This window comes from Kogia breviceps, chromosome 7, assembly GCF_026419965.1.
Source record: "Kogia breviceps isolate mKogBre1 chromosome 7, mKogBre1 haplotype 1, whole genome shotgun sequence".
NCBI classification, from domain to species: domain Eukaryota; kingdom Metazoa; phylum Chordata; class Mammalia; order Artiodactyla; family Physeteridae; genus Kogia; species Kogia breviceps.
Window position 1 is genome coordinate 43,529,580 of NC_081316.1, and position 13,721 is coordinate 43,543,300.

The 13,721-nt window shown below is 35.5% G+C and overlaps 1 protein-coding gene across 5 annotated transcripts in view; it reads right to left on the reverse strand.

The window, feature by feature from the left end:
- Nucleotides 1–13,721, reverse strand: part of CNTN5 (contactin 5) — a 1,356,013-nt gene that overhangs the window by 353,033 nt on the left and 989,259 nt on the right. The window lies entirely within an intron of this gene.

Sequence of the window (13,721 nt, forward strand, 5' to 3'; positions counted from 1 at the left end):
ACAGAAAAAAGAATAAAATACCAAGGAATAAACCTACCTATGGAAGTAAAAGACCTCTACTCAGAAAATTATGACACATTGATGAAAGAAATCAAAGAAGACACAAACAGATGGAGAGATATAGCACATTCTTGGATTGGAAGAATCAATATTGTGAAAATGACTGTACTATCCAAAGCAATCTACAGATTCAATGCAATCCCTGTCAAATTACCAATGGCATTTTTTACAGAACAAGAACAAAAAATCTTAAAATTTGTATGGAGACACAAAAGACCCCGAATAGCCAAAGCAATCTTCAGAAAGAAAAATGGAGCTAGAGGAATCAGATTCCCTGACTTCAGACTATACTACAAAGCTACAGTAATCAAGACAATATGGTACTGGCACAAAAACAGAAATATTGATCAATGGAACAGGATAGAAAGCTCAGAGATAAACCCATGCACCTATGGTCACCTAATCTATGACAGAGGAGGCAAGAATATACAATGGAGAAAAGACAGTCTCTTCAGTAAGTGGTGCTGGGAAAACTGGACACCTACATGTAAAAGAATGAAATTAGAACACTCCCTAACATCATGCATAAAAATAAACTCAAAATGGATTAAAGACCTAAATTTAGGACCAGACACTCTAAAACTCTTAGAGAAGAACATAGGAAGAACACTCTTTGACATAAATCACAGCAAGATCTTTTTTGATACACCTCCTAGAGTAATGGAAATAAAAACAAAAATAAACAAATGGGACCTAATCAAACTTAAAATCTTTTGCACAGCAAAGGAAACTATAAACAATATGAAAAGACATCCCTCAGAATGGGTTAAAATATTTGCAAATGAAGCAACATGCAAAGGATTAATCTCCAAAATATATAAACAGTTCTTGCAGCTCAATATTAAAGAAACAAACAACCCAATCCAAAAATGGGCAGAAGACCTAATAGACATTTCTCCAAAGAAGATATATAGATGACCAAGAGGCACAGGAAAAGCTGCTCAACATCACTAATTATTATAGTAATGCAAATCAAAACTACACTGAGGTATCACGTCATACCGGTTAGAATGGGCATCATAAGAAAATCTACAAATAACAAATGCTGGAGAGGGTGTGGAGAAACAGGAACACTCTTGAACTATTGGTGGGAATGTAAATTGATACAGCCACTATGGAGAGCACTATGGAGGTTCCTTAAAAAGCTAAAAATAGAATTACCATATGACCCAGGAATCTCACTACTGGGCATATATCCAGAGAAAACCATAATTCAAAAAGACATCTGCATCCCAATATTCATTGCAGCACTATTTACAATAGCCAGGCCATGGAAGCAAACTAAATGCCCATCAACAGACAAATGGATAAAGAAGATGTGGTACATATATACAATGAAATATTACTCAGCCATAAAAATGAACGAAATTGGGCCATTTTTAGAGATGTGGATGGACCTAGAGACTGTCATACAGAGTGAAGTAAGTCAGAAAGAGAAAAAGAAATATTGTGTATTAACGCATACATTGGAATGTAGAAAAATGGTACAGATGAACTGATTTGCAAGGCTGAAGTAGAGACACAGATCTAGAGAACAAACTTATGGACACCAAGCAGGGAACGTGGAGGTGGGTGTTGTGGTGGTGGGATGAATTGGAAAATTGACATTGACATTTATACACTAATATGTATAAGATAGATAAGTAAAAAAAAAAAAAAAAGGCCAGTGTCTTTTGGCCAATGTCCCTTTGAACCTTCTGCCATGTCTGCAGTGCAGAAGAGGGCCCTCCCTAGATATGCTGGTACCTTGATCCTGGACTTCCATCCCCCACAACTATGAAAAATAAATTTCTGTTTATTAGCAAAAATAAACAAATAGGGCTTCCCTGGTGGCGCAGTGGTTGAGAGTCCGCCTGTCAATGCAGGGGACACGGGTTCATGCCCCGGTCTGGGAGGATCCCACGTGCCGCGGAGCGACTGGGCCCATGAGCCACAATTACTGAGCCTGCGCGTCTGGAGCCTGTGCTCCGCAAGAAGAGAGGCCGCGATAGTGAGAGGCCTGCGCACCGCGATGAAGAGTGGCCCTCGCTTGCCACAACTAGAGAAAGCCCTCGCACAGAAACGAAGACCCAACACAGCCATAAATAAATAAATAAATAAAATTAAAAAAAATAAATAAATAAAAATAAACAAATAAATAAAACCTATCATTTGGATCTGTGATAAGATAACATAAAATTAAATAAAATGTGGTATGTACAAAAAAATAATAAAGTTCACTTTAGTTTATATAATTTACCTCTTTCTTTCAAAGATGAAAGGGTTGAGTCAAATAGGTCAAGTAACTGGTTCAAAGTCCTATTGAAAGCTGTTGGTGGAAATAGGGCAAAATAGGAGTTTTCTCACCTTAAGTTTAAAGCTATTTTCTTGACATCACTTTGTTGAGGAATTTCAATCACAGAGTGTATGAGTACAGGCATATCACATGTACTATATCAATCACTATCAATGTACTATATCAAACACTATACTGTGTCTTCATCTCCTTCCCCACACCTGTTTCTTCTGGCTTAGTTGGCTGCCCTACTTTGGAATTACATGCCAGTAGAAGATGACCTCAAATTACTCTAATTCCTAATAAAGAGAAGCCTTCCAGCTGAGAGCACATTACTCTCCCATGTCTTCATGGTTGTTGATTTTCTTATTTATTCCAATTACTTACAAAGAGCTAGGGTGATTTTCCCTAAGTGGAATGCAAGTTAAAGCAGTGTTTCTCCAAGTGCATTGGCAGAACAAAGAGCCAATGACTTCAGAATAATCTGGAAAATTTACTAAAATTTCAGGCTATAGGTTTCAATTCCAAGCCTAGTGATACATAATCTTTGTATATACATAAAGATATTTCTCTTGATGATTTTATGTACATTAAAGAAATTCAAAGTTGGACCTACCTTGATTCTGATCTTTATCATGTTACTTGACATTTGGGGATTAGAGTGTAGCAGAATAAAATGGCTAAAAAAATGGCCTACGGAGTGTCTACAATCATACTGTACTCATTGATGGCTCGTCCTAACAGTAAAGCAAATTATATTTAACTTGTACTGGCACTCACACTAGAGCTGATTTTTTCCCTGATTGTCTAGACATCAGTTCTGACTGGTCAGTGTCCAGGAGATAGCACTTGTTAAATAAATATTTCAAATGACATTTCCATCTGATACTCACAGTAATGTCATGTCTAGGGTCAAGAATTCATGCTCAGTAGGTCTTAAAAATTTGACTTAGCTAATGAGCTAAAAGGGTTTGGCTGGTAATCTTCTTATGTTTAAGTAATGAGTATTTACATTTTTGTCTTCATTGTCTTTGCCAATTGTACTCAACAACTGTTTCTTTTCTTCCAAGAATAGCAGCTATTTTTTCAGTGTTTTTTGGGGAAGTGCTTCTTCCATCTTCTCTAACCATGAAAGTTAAATGGGAGCCACTGTCTTCCTATAAGTTCTGCTGTAGTTATTAACTTGTTATGGGCATCTGACCAGTTAGATTACCTCTTTGTCCTGGTCACAATCTTTGATTCATGGACGGGCAGCTGAGGTTGGCATTTTTAAGCCAAGGACCAGGAGCCCAAGTCTCACTTTCTCCTTCATGGCAAAAAAGAGCCTGCATGTCTGAGAGCCACTGGAACTTCCACAAGTGGAAGGAGGTAATCTGTCATTGAAGATAATTAAGCCAATTTAGATAGGATTAAGCCAATGCAGATAGAGGAGAGATGAAAAAAAGAGTACTAGTAGCATGTCAGTTCTACTTGGGATTTAGCTTCTTGTTTTTCTCTCAGTTAAATAAGATGAATTCCTTATTTTGTTTAAGTTATTTCAAGTTGGGTTTCTCAGTTACAGCCAAAAAGAGTTCTGGCTGATACCTCATTGAGCTCAGCATAACCAGTGGTGACCCTTTGTCAGTTTCTATCTCATAATTTATCTTGATTCTGAGTCTATCATACTCTAGATTAGGCAAAGGCAAGATGGAGTGGTGGAGGGATAGGGGCCAAGACAAGTCAATATATACAAAGTGTCCTATTTTAAAACATTGTACCTTTTAATCATGAATGTAAATTCTAATACAGGATACAAATATTCTATATCCATATCTATATATCTACCTATCTCCTAGTAAAAGAGGATAAATGAAATTAGAAAAGCACAAGATAAAGTACTGTGGAAGTTGAGAGGAAGGAGAGATTATTGAGAAAAATGGGGAACTGCTTTAAGTGGATTGTGATAATGGGATTGGAGTTGAAAATGTGACTGTGGAGGTTTAGTGACTTTCAAGTGGAAGGGGCTATTAGCAAAGACATGGAAGTGAGATTCTGTCTGGAATTTTATCAGAAATTTAATTTTATTGGATTGAGTAAGAAGGAGTAAAAGAGTAAGAAGTGAGAAGGAGTAAGAGTGAGAGAAATTTCAAACATAAGTAGGAGCTAGATGATAAACAATATCAAGGAATGTTGTATTTTATCATTTGTCTATTAGAATGACTCGGCAGTCTTGATAAATTTGCACGAGCACTTGTTTGGAAAAATAGTTGCAACAATTGATAGGCATCTGACTTTATTTAGAGATAGCACCTGGAGTTATTATTTTCCATACTCATTGTTATCAGTGATTACATGTTGGTAAATTGAATATAATAAGTGTACTGAAGGTGTACTTAGGATAAGTATCAAAAAGAAGACCTTATGAACTAAAATATAGTTTTCACATTATATGGTTTGCACATTTAAATGCATTGAAATGACTTAATGAAATGTCTTGGGGATTTCCCTTTATTTCATCAGAAATATATTTGAAGAGAGAGGGGAGAAAGGAAATGACTAACTAATTCACATTATGCCTACAGATATTGTGTCACAATACTGTACTCATCCTTTCAGGAAGTATTAAATATCAACCTGTGATTGTAGATAAATGATGAAAATCCCAACTCCATCCCTGACTCTATTAAAACACGGAGGCAATGACAGAGCCTCTGTGGGTCCATTTTCTCATGTATAATGAGAATCCTACCTAGTATTGTCAGTTTAGAAATCTAGTCGTGGTATGTTAGGGAATATATGTTACACATTAACAGGTCCCTTTTTACTTACTGTACTCATATAAGTTAAAAATTATAACCTGTGGAAATTTTAATCACTTAAACACGTGTCCAGAAGCCTTCTTTTCAATTCCCTGATGAGCCCCTAAGTAACAATTTCACAAGCCTAGATAGATAGACAAAATATTGCTTTCTCACTTCAAAAATGTTATATTATCCTGGATCATAGTTTCTTGAGATGAGTCATTGTTAGGTAAATAAAGAGATTGAAGGATCTCTTGGCAAAAGGAAATAAATGACTTATGCTGTCTTCAAATACATGCACAATTATTGCATTATTTATCTCAGGACATTAAGAAGATTCAGAGAGGTTTATTATTAGAAGATGTTTTTCATCACAATTATGTATATTCTGAAAATCAGAGAACAGAATCAGTGAAAAAAATCAGGAATAGATTTTTTTCCCCTACCCAACTATCAAGAATATATCAATCAAGGTGTTGCCTCCTATTGTAATCACTTTCCTCTGATTACTGAATTTTAAGACATATTTTCTTCTGCTGCTTATGCCACAGTGATTTAGGGAAATATACCCATCTCTCACCATCACCATGTGAGGGCTCATTCCCTGTGCATCAATAACTTGGAAAAATAACTTATGAAAGTAAAGTCTAAAGAAACAACCATATATATATATGAAAAAATATATCAGCTCCCTAGCATTAAAATAATAGGATAGAAAGAGCGAACTTAAAAAATTTGATAACTAAAGGTTGAATATTCACTTTGAATCAGAAGTATGTTGAACCGTTGTCCTTCTTTAAAAAAAAATATTTTGGTTATTTTTATAAATTTGTATTCACAAATAAAATTGCAGAAACTTCTCTGTAAATATATCTACATAACAAATATATATATATATATATATATAGTTTTATAATAAGTCCATTATTTAAAACTCATGGTTGTTTTCTTTCTCAAGTTTTCTTTGACTTTGTGAAGCATATGTTACTTACTTACTGCCAAGTGAGTAAAATATGATAGATAGATTGGGGAGAAACAGATTTAAGAGTGTATAGGGAAAATGTTTATAATGGGTGACTCTGTAACCTAAGCTAGAGAGGGAAGGCACCTGAGGCCACGAAGGTGTAGCAGACAGTGAAATAGTGGATTAATCAAAGGACTGGGGAGCCTGAGGGGTTGAAAAATTGTTTGCGTGGAAAGTGATAAACAGAAATATTTGGACAGAAAGGAGGCTGTGGGCAAAGAGCTGTTTACTTAAAATTGAAATTTTGATGAAGGCAGAATGATTGGTAATGGAAAAATTCTGTCTATTACCTTTGTAATGAGTGGCTAAGGTGGGAAGGAGTACAAGTTTGTGGGAAGCAAGGAGGTCAAGACACTGAGAGGTCAAGACGCTGAAAGCATCACTGATGTGAATACAGATGACACCAAGACAGAATATAAGATCTTCTGTAAATGAGGAAGACTGAACTAAAAAGATGAAAGATTATTGCATTAGAGTTGACTGCAACTCCTGAAAAGCATGTTGTGGATCCTTTCTCTTTATTTATTGTCAATATTTTGTAGTTTTCCACTCATAGACTTCAATGTTCTAGCCCTAAGTTATCTTTTCAAATGTACTCTCACTCTTCCTCTTCATGAATTCAATATTTTATATAACATAAATGCTTTGTATTTTCAAAACATAATTCATCCTTAACTGATGTTGAACCTTCACACATGTTGTTGGTCCTTATCTAAATTTTAGTTTATCAATAAAGTTCACTTCAAATTCTATCTCATCAAAAGAAGCAGCAGCAGCAGCAGCAGCAGCAGCAGTGGAAGAGGGGATGGGAGAGAGGGAAAGGAGAGGGGGAGTGCAGAAAACTTTATTTTAGTGTAGAAAACTTCTGTAATTCCTCCAGCAAGAAATTTTGTCCCATACTTCTGGATTGCCATACCATTTTATTTCTTATGATACTAATTATGTTTTACCTTGTATTAAAGTTATTTGTGTACAGCTATTCCAATTATCTTATTGGTCAAAACCATCATCATTGGGCTTCCCTGGTGGCGCAGTGGTTAGGAATCTGCCTGCCAATGCAGGGGACACAGGATTGAGCCCTGGTTCAGGAAGATCCCACATGCTGCAGACCAGCTAGGCCCGTGCGCCACAACTACTGAGTCTGTGCTCTAGAGCCCGCGCACTTAGAGCCGGTGCTCCAAGACGAGAGGCCCACGCACGGCAATGAAGAGTAGCGCCCGCTAACCGCAACTAAAAAGAAAGCCCACACACAGCAACGAAGACCCAACGCAGACAAAAATAAATTAATTTTTTTAAAAAAAGAAATGTATTTCCAATAAAATTTAAAAAAAACCATCATCATTAAATCTGAATAAACTTTACCATCTAACCCAGTCCTACCCCTAATTCTCCTTTAGTCTGTCTGTCTTTCTGATGTCTTTGTAACTTGTCCTTTGAAATGCCAGGTAATTATAAGCAAACATATTTTTTACAGCTGTTTTAACTCCCCACTCTATCTGTTTGTCAAAAATAAACCTGCATTTTCCCCCCCGACTGCATTCATTTGACTTTCATTAGTCAATGGAAGAATAAAGCTGGGGCATACTGTTAATACTTTCCTTTCTCCAAAAACCTATTCAAGACCCTGATCAACATTTGAATCTGTTAGTCTGTCTTTTCTACTACTACTAGAGTTATTGTCCTGAAAGTAAACAAACAAATAAATAACAAAGACCAACAAACAACAAAACCTTTTTAATGCCAGTTCTCTGCTTGAGGACTCTACACAATAATGTTTTTAAAATAACACTGCATTCAAAGCCCTTCGCAATCTGGACCTTCTCTCCCTGATGAGCGACTCCTCTCCTCACAAATCTCACACTGTAGTCACACAGTGCTTTTCTCCACTTCCCAAACTAACCATGCCATTTTACAACCACATGTTTCTGCCCCTCTATCTAATTCTTTTAACCTTTTTCTCTACTTATTAAACTATCATTCAGCTTTCAAAATTATACTCATTTCAACGCTCCATCTTAGAAGAATTAATTTCACTCTACTCTGTTTTCACAGTACACATTTCAAACCATTATTTTAGGGCATATCTCATTGTATTTTAAAGATGTTTACTTCTCTATATCCCACATTGCATTGTGGTTTCTAGCAATGAGGAAATGAAATTTATTCTTCTTTGTACCTGCAGTTCTTGAACATAAATTGCTTAAGTTCTACTTGGCCACATTTTACTCTTTGGTTCAGCCTGGATTTCATGGTCCATAAGTTTCTCCTACTGAATACTAGTTTTCATTTTCCTATGAAAATTTTGATCTACTATCTTGGATTGGTTCTAGTAAATTACCTCTTGACCATTATAAGTTCTCTACTTTGGTTAAACTGTTTCTGAAATGGGACATTAATTCATTTGTTATATTGAAGTTATCAACCCATATGTCCACTCAAAGACTCTTCATTAACAAGGCTGGATTGAATTTATTTTCCTCAAGAATATCTTCTATTCCCACAGTAGACCACAATGATGAATCCATCCTATAAATTCTTAAAGCATTCAAGATTATATTAATACATGATTTACACTTCACATCTCTACTTAGTCATGTTTTATTTAAAGTTTTGTGTTTGCATGTCTTATTTCTCTATAATGAGATAGATAATTTATTCGTGGCTAGAGCCATGCCCTACACTTTGTTTTGGGTCATACAGGTTTGGATCATGGGAGGTTCATGAACATGAATAGTCCTAGTCTACCACAAGCCAAGTGATAGGGGCTAGTTTTTGAGCACGAACTATATATGCGGGCATAGAATGACAATTAATCTTCAAATTCTTTCTAGAATTTTTTATTCATCAGGACTGGAAAAATATCATAAAGCTTCCAGAATTTCCTCCAAATCCTCATAGGTAGTTTCAGATTTCAATGTCATTTGGGAAGAAAAATTTAAGTTATCAGTTTTTGATTCTATATAGATGTATACATGCGTATATGACAAAAAAGGATATAATATTTTAAAATGGATTAACCAATTAATATATTATAGCACTGTTTATTCCTTGTTCACTAAAGAGATTTATCTTAGGTCTTTAACACTGATGAAAAGAGATCCTGTCTTAATGATGAACTGTTAATGGTGATGAATAAATCACAATGTATTTGAGTTTTCATGCCTTTATTTTCACAAAATAACCTATTTGACTAGACAACATACAAGAGTAGAAAAATATTAATACATTTCCTTATTATCCTTTTTTGTTGAACATATTAGCCAGTATTAAGCCAAAATAGATGACAGGGCTTCCCTGGTGGCACAGTGGTTGAGAATCTGCCTGCCGATGCAGGGGACACGGGTTCGTGCCCCAGTCCGGGAATATCCCACATGCCGCGGAGCGGCTGGGCCCGTGAGCCATGGCCGCTGAGCCTGCACGTCCGGAGCCTGCGCTCCGCAACTGGAGAGGCCACAGCAGTGAGAGGCCCGCGTACCACAAAAAATAAATAAATAAATAAATAAAATATCTTTAAAAAAAAACACACAAAATAGATGACAAAAATATTTTGACCACAAGGTAACTATAATTATTGAACATAACTGTTCACATTAAAAAGCAACAGAAACTGGTATTCAATAGACTGTAAAAGATACACTTTTCCTCCCTTTGAAAAAGAAGGGAGTGAGTCAGAAGAGGATTCATAATACAAATGGGACCCTCTTTTGCAAATTGTCCTAGTTCTGTTTGGGTGTGAGTGAATGCTTTTAGAAGAGAACCAGAAGTAGGACTGTACCTATAGCTAAGTGTTCACTGCAAACACGCTGGCTACACAAATGTTAAATTTCTAACACTGAAAAGTCTTTGGAAAACTGCTTTTTTTAAAAAGTTACATATCACCTTATCCCAGTTTGACAAATTTGCTTGTTCCACAGACTTAAATATATTTAATAAGTCAAGGTTTGGGGAAGTAATTTAATGATAGATGCAATTATGATTTTTAAGGTCTTGTTTTCACTTCTAGTTGTATTAATTTTTTTTATATTGCCAATAACTGAATTTGTGAAAGATTTTTTTGTCACATTTTTAGAAGATTTCCAAAGGTGTAGAGATATATTAAAACCTAAAACTACAATGAGAGGCTTAGTATGGCATTCAAGTCATGCACTAATTACTGCTGAAAATATAATGATAATATGGCAATGAAAATAATACCTAATCCATATATGGGATTTATTACATACGAGGTACCTTTCTAAGTCCTTTAGATGTATCAACTCTGATCCTTACAACCCCCTGAACTGGTCTGATAATTATCTTCTTTTTGCTTCTGAGAAGACTGAATTAGAAATGCTGAAAAATTGTCCAAAGTCACGGCTATTAAATGCTACATCCAGGATTTTAATTCATGACATCTGGTTGGAGAGTCTATGCTGTTCTCCATAATGCTAAGTAATTAATGAATTGTATTCCATGTGTTTTGCCATAAATCAGCACTTTGGAGGCAAAGATATTTTTCCATAGAAAATTGTAAGTAATGGTTTAGTTGCTATCTAACTCACAAAATGCTACCTAGTTCATAAAATGTGATCTAAATAAATTTAGATCATGATTGACATAACACAAGAAGATAAATTACTTCTCCCTACACATGCTTTTTCATAGTTTCAGAGCCAGCCTCAGACAAAAAATTGAAAGATGTACTGTTTTTACATTCTACTTCTTTTTATTTACCTTTCTTCTCTTGTTCCTTTGGGTAGGATCTTCCCTCTGTCCATAATGCCAGCCCAGAATTGAGGCAATTGACAAACTCCTATTCTCTTTCAGCACTGCCCTCAAATGTCAACTCCACACTGAAAATGCTCTGGATGGCCCTGTGGAGTTAGTGCCTGTCCTCTTGGTGCCTTTGACATATGATGCCTCTTGATTTTACTTTTTGCACATTGTGATATCAGAACCATCGCCTTGTCTATCTTCCCTTTTAGACCAAATGTTCTTTGAGGATCAGAGGGTGTGTTATTCTTGAATCCTCAGCACCAAAAATACTGTGAACTGTGCCAGAGACTTTAGGTGCATGATTATTTTAATCTTTACAACAATCTCAAAGCTATTGTATTAATAAAGAAACTAAGGTTTAGAAAGGGTAGGTGGCATAGTTAAAAATGAGGCAGAATTGGGATTGCAAAATAATTAAATCTGCCAGAATAGCTCTCTGTCTGGCCCCATTTTGTTAAGTGATGCCAAATTCCTTCCTATTATCCTTCACATCCTATCCAACTCTTTTCCCAAATAACCCTTATTCCTTTCTTCCTGGGAAATTATCACAGGTAGATGCTCAAAAGCAAAATGAGGGCTTCCCTGGTGTCGCAGTGGTTGGGAGTCCGCCTGCCGATGCGGGGGATACGGGTTCATGCCCTGGTCTGGGAGGATCCCATATGCCGCGGAGTGGCTGGGCCCGTGAGCCATGGCCGCTGAGCCTGCCCGTCTGGAGTCTGTGCCCCGCAACAGGAGAGGCCACAACAGTGAGAGTCCCGGGTACCGCAAAAAAAAAAAAAAAAAAAAAAAAAAAAAAAAAAAAAAAAAGCAAAATGATACGATTTAACTGATATATGATATCAGATATATCTGATATATATCAGATATATCTGATTTTCTCTGTGGCATCTTATTTTTAAAAGCATGATGCTTATTCACTTAAATGACTGCTTAATTAGTGGAATTTATCTCACATGGTATACTTTTTATGCCACAGGGGAGGAAGACATTGTAGACAGTGGGTCTGCTGTGTTTGGCCAGATCTGTCTGAGAATCCATTTCTGAGGTTAGAGCCTCAAAATTGTTCCCACTGCTTTTTAATTTTTTTTAACTTGTTTTCTGCTTTCACTCACTTCTGAATTTCAAATTCTCTAAAAACTTCAGGACATGTCTTTTGCTTAAACAAAGGCAAAAATCAGAAGGACCTGTGGCAGTGACCAACTTATTGTAGGGCAGCTATTTATACATATGAATCATTTTCAAGTTGGTCATCTGTAAGGTTTGTACTACATGTATTTGATCATCAAGTTGTCAGGATGACAGCAAAATATTTCTCTATGTTGGCTTTAATTTATTTATTAAACCAGTGAGTAATACAAATATTCTTTAGGATCCTGGATTTGGTGCAGTCTTCATTTTCTTTTCCTCTATAGTTAAATTTTTAACATTCTGACATTAAAAAAATCCCTACCTTTAATAAAAAAAGTGTGCTATAATATTAAGTAGAACTAATTGTTAAGAAAATTAGGCTATGTATTCTCTTGACAGATATTTTGATAGATAATTAACATACAATATAGCAGGCAACCTTACATTCTCTATAGATGAATTCTGTCATTCCCAAAGATGAGCATAACCCCGATTTTACTTAAACAGGTTACTCTTTTCTTGCTATCTAATTTCATAAATTTCATGGATTCTCTCTTTCTGGATAAATTGAGAAAAAAATCCTCACATCATCTAAAGGGATGAAATTGGAAAGAAGCAAAGATTGCTTCTATGATAGGTGGGCTATTCATACAGAGGATCATCTCTAACCATACCCTTTAAATTTTATTTTAGGTAATATTCATAAAGTAATCCAAGACCCCAATTTGGCATTGATATCATAAGGGAGGCATAATGATACAGTGGGAAAAAACACTATGACCTTGGGAGAGTCCCTTAACCAGTTGGTAACTTAGCAATAAAGTATAATATTTAGCAGGTTACTCTTTAGAGTCATAGACACATAGGTTAAGAGGACTTGTTACCTGTTTGTATGAAAGATCGTTTAACTGTAAAAGAAAGATAAACTCAAATGCTGTATTGTTGTGAAGATTAAATGAGAGGATGTATGAAATGCTTTCATCACGGTGCCTGTTGCATAGAAAGAATGCTAATCATTTTCAAGCCTTCCACTTATGCAACTGCTATCTCCCTGCCACAGCACTGAGATACAAGGGTTATAAAATAGTAAGATGAATCAGTTTTAAAATATTTTAAATAATGGCAAGATTATATTGGTATAAGTAAATTGCCTCCCAGTATGTCTACTCTGAAGAACATAACACTCATTTGAATATATGAGTTTCAGTGCATTTGTTAAAAAATATAGTCTTGTTATTTTATGATAAATTTGCAAAATATCTCATTGGAGTGAACTGTGGAAGAAACACTTCTAAATATTACAAATGACTTTCCACAAGCAGTAGTTTTAGAGCCAACAATATCCTGGATGTGATTTTTAGCACTGGATGATAAAAGTGATCACAAAATAAGAATATAATTCAATAAAGAAAGATATAAATAAGGATATAAATTCAATAACCTTGAAGGATAAGGGGAACCTTAAAATATCCACTATAGAGTTACTCAGTTTTAGACAAATGAACTGAGACCAAATGTGAGATTTAGTTCAGGAGAAAAAAAAAATGGAAGGAAATCACTTAAAATGATTCATAGAGAGACTTGAGGTTATTTTTAAATACCTTATTTGATGCTCAGAGAAAAATCAGGTAGAACACATTAAGAATAGCAGTGCAAAGTAAGATAAGGAGAAATGGTAACTGTAGGATAATAGGCATCT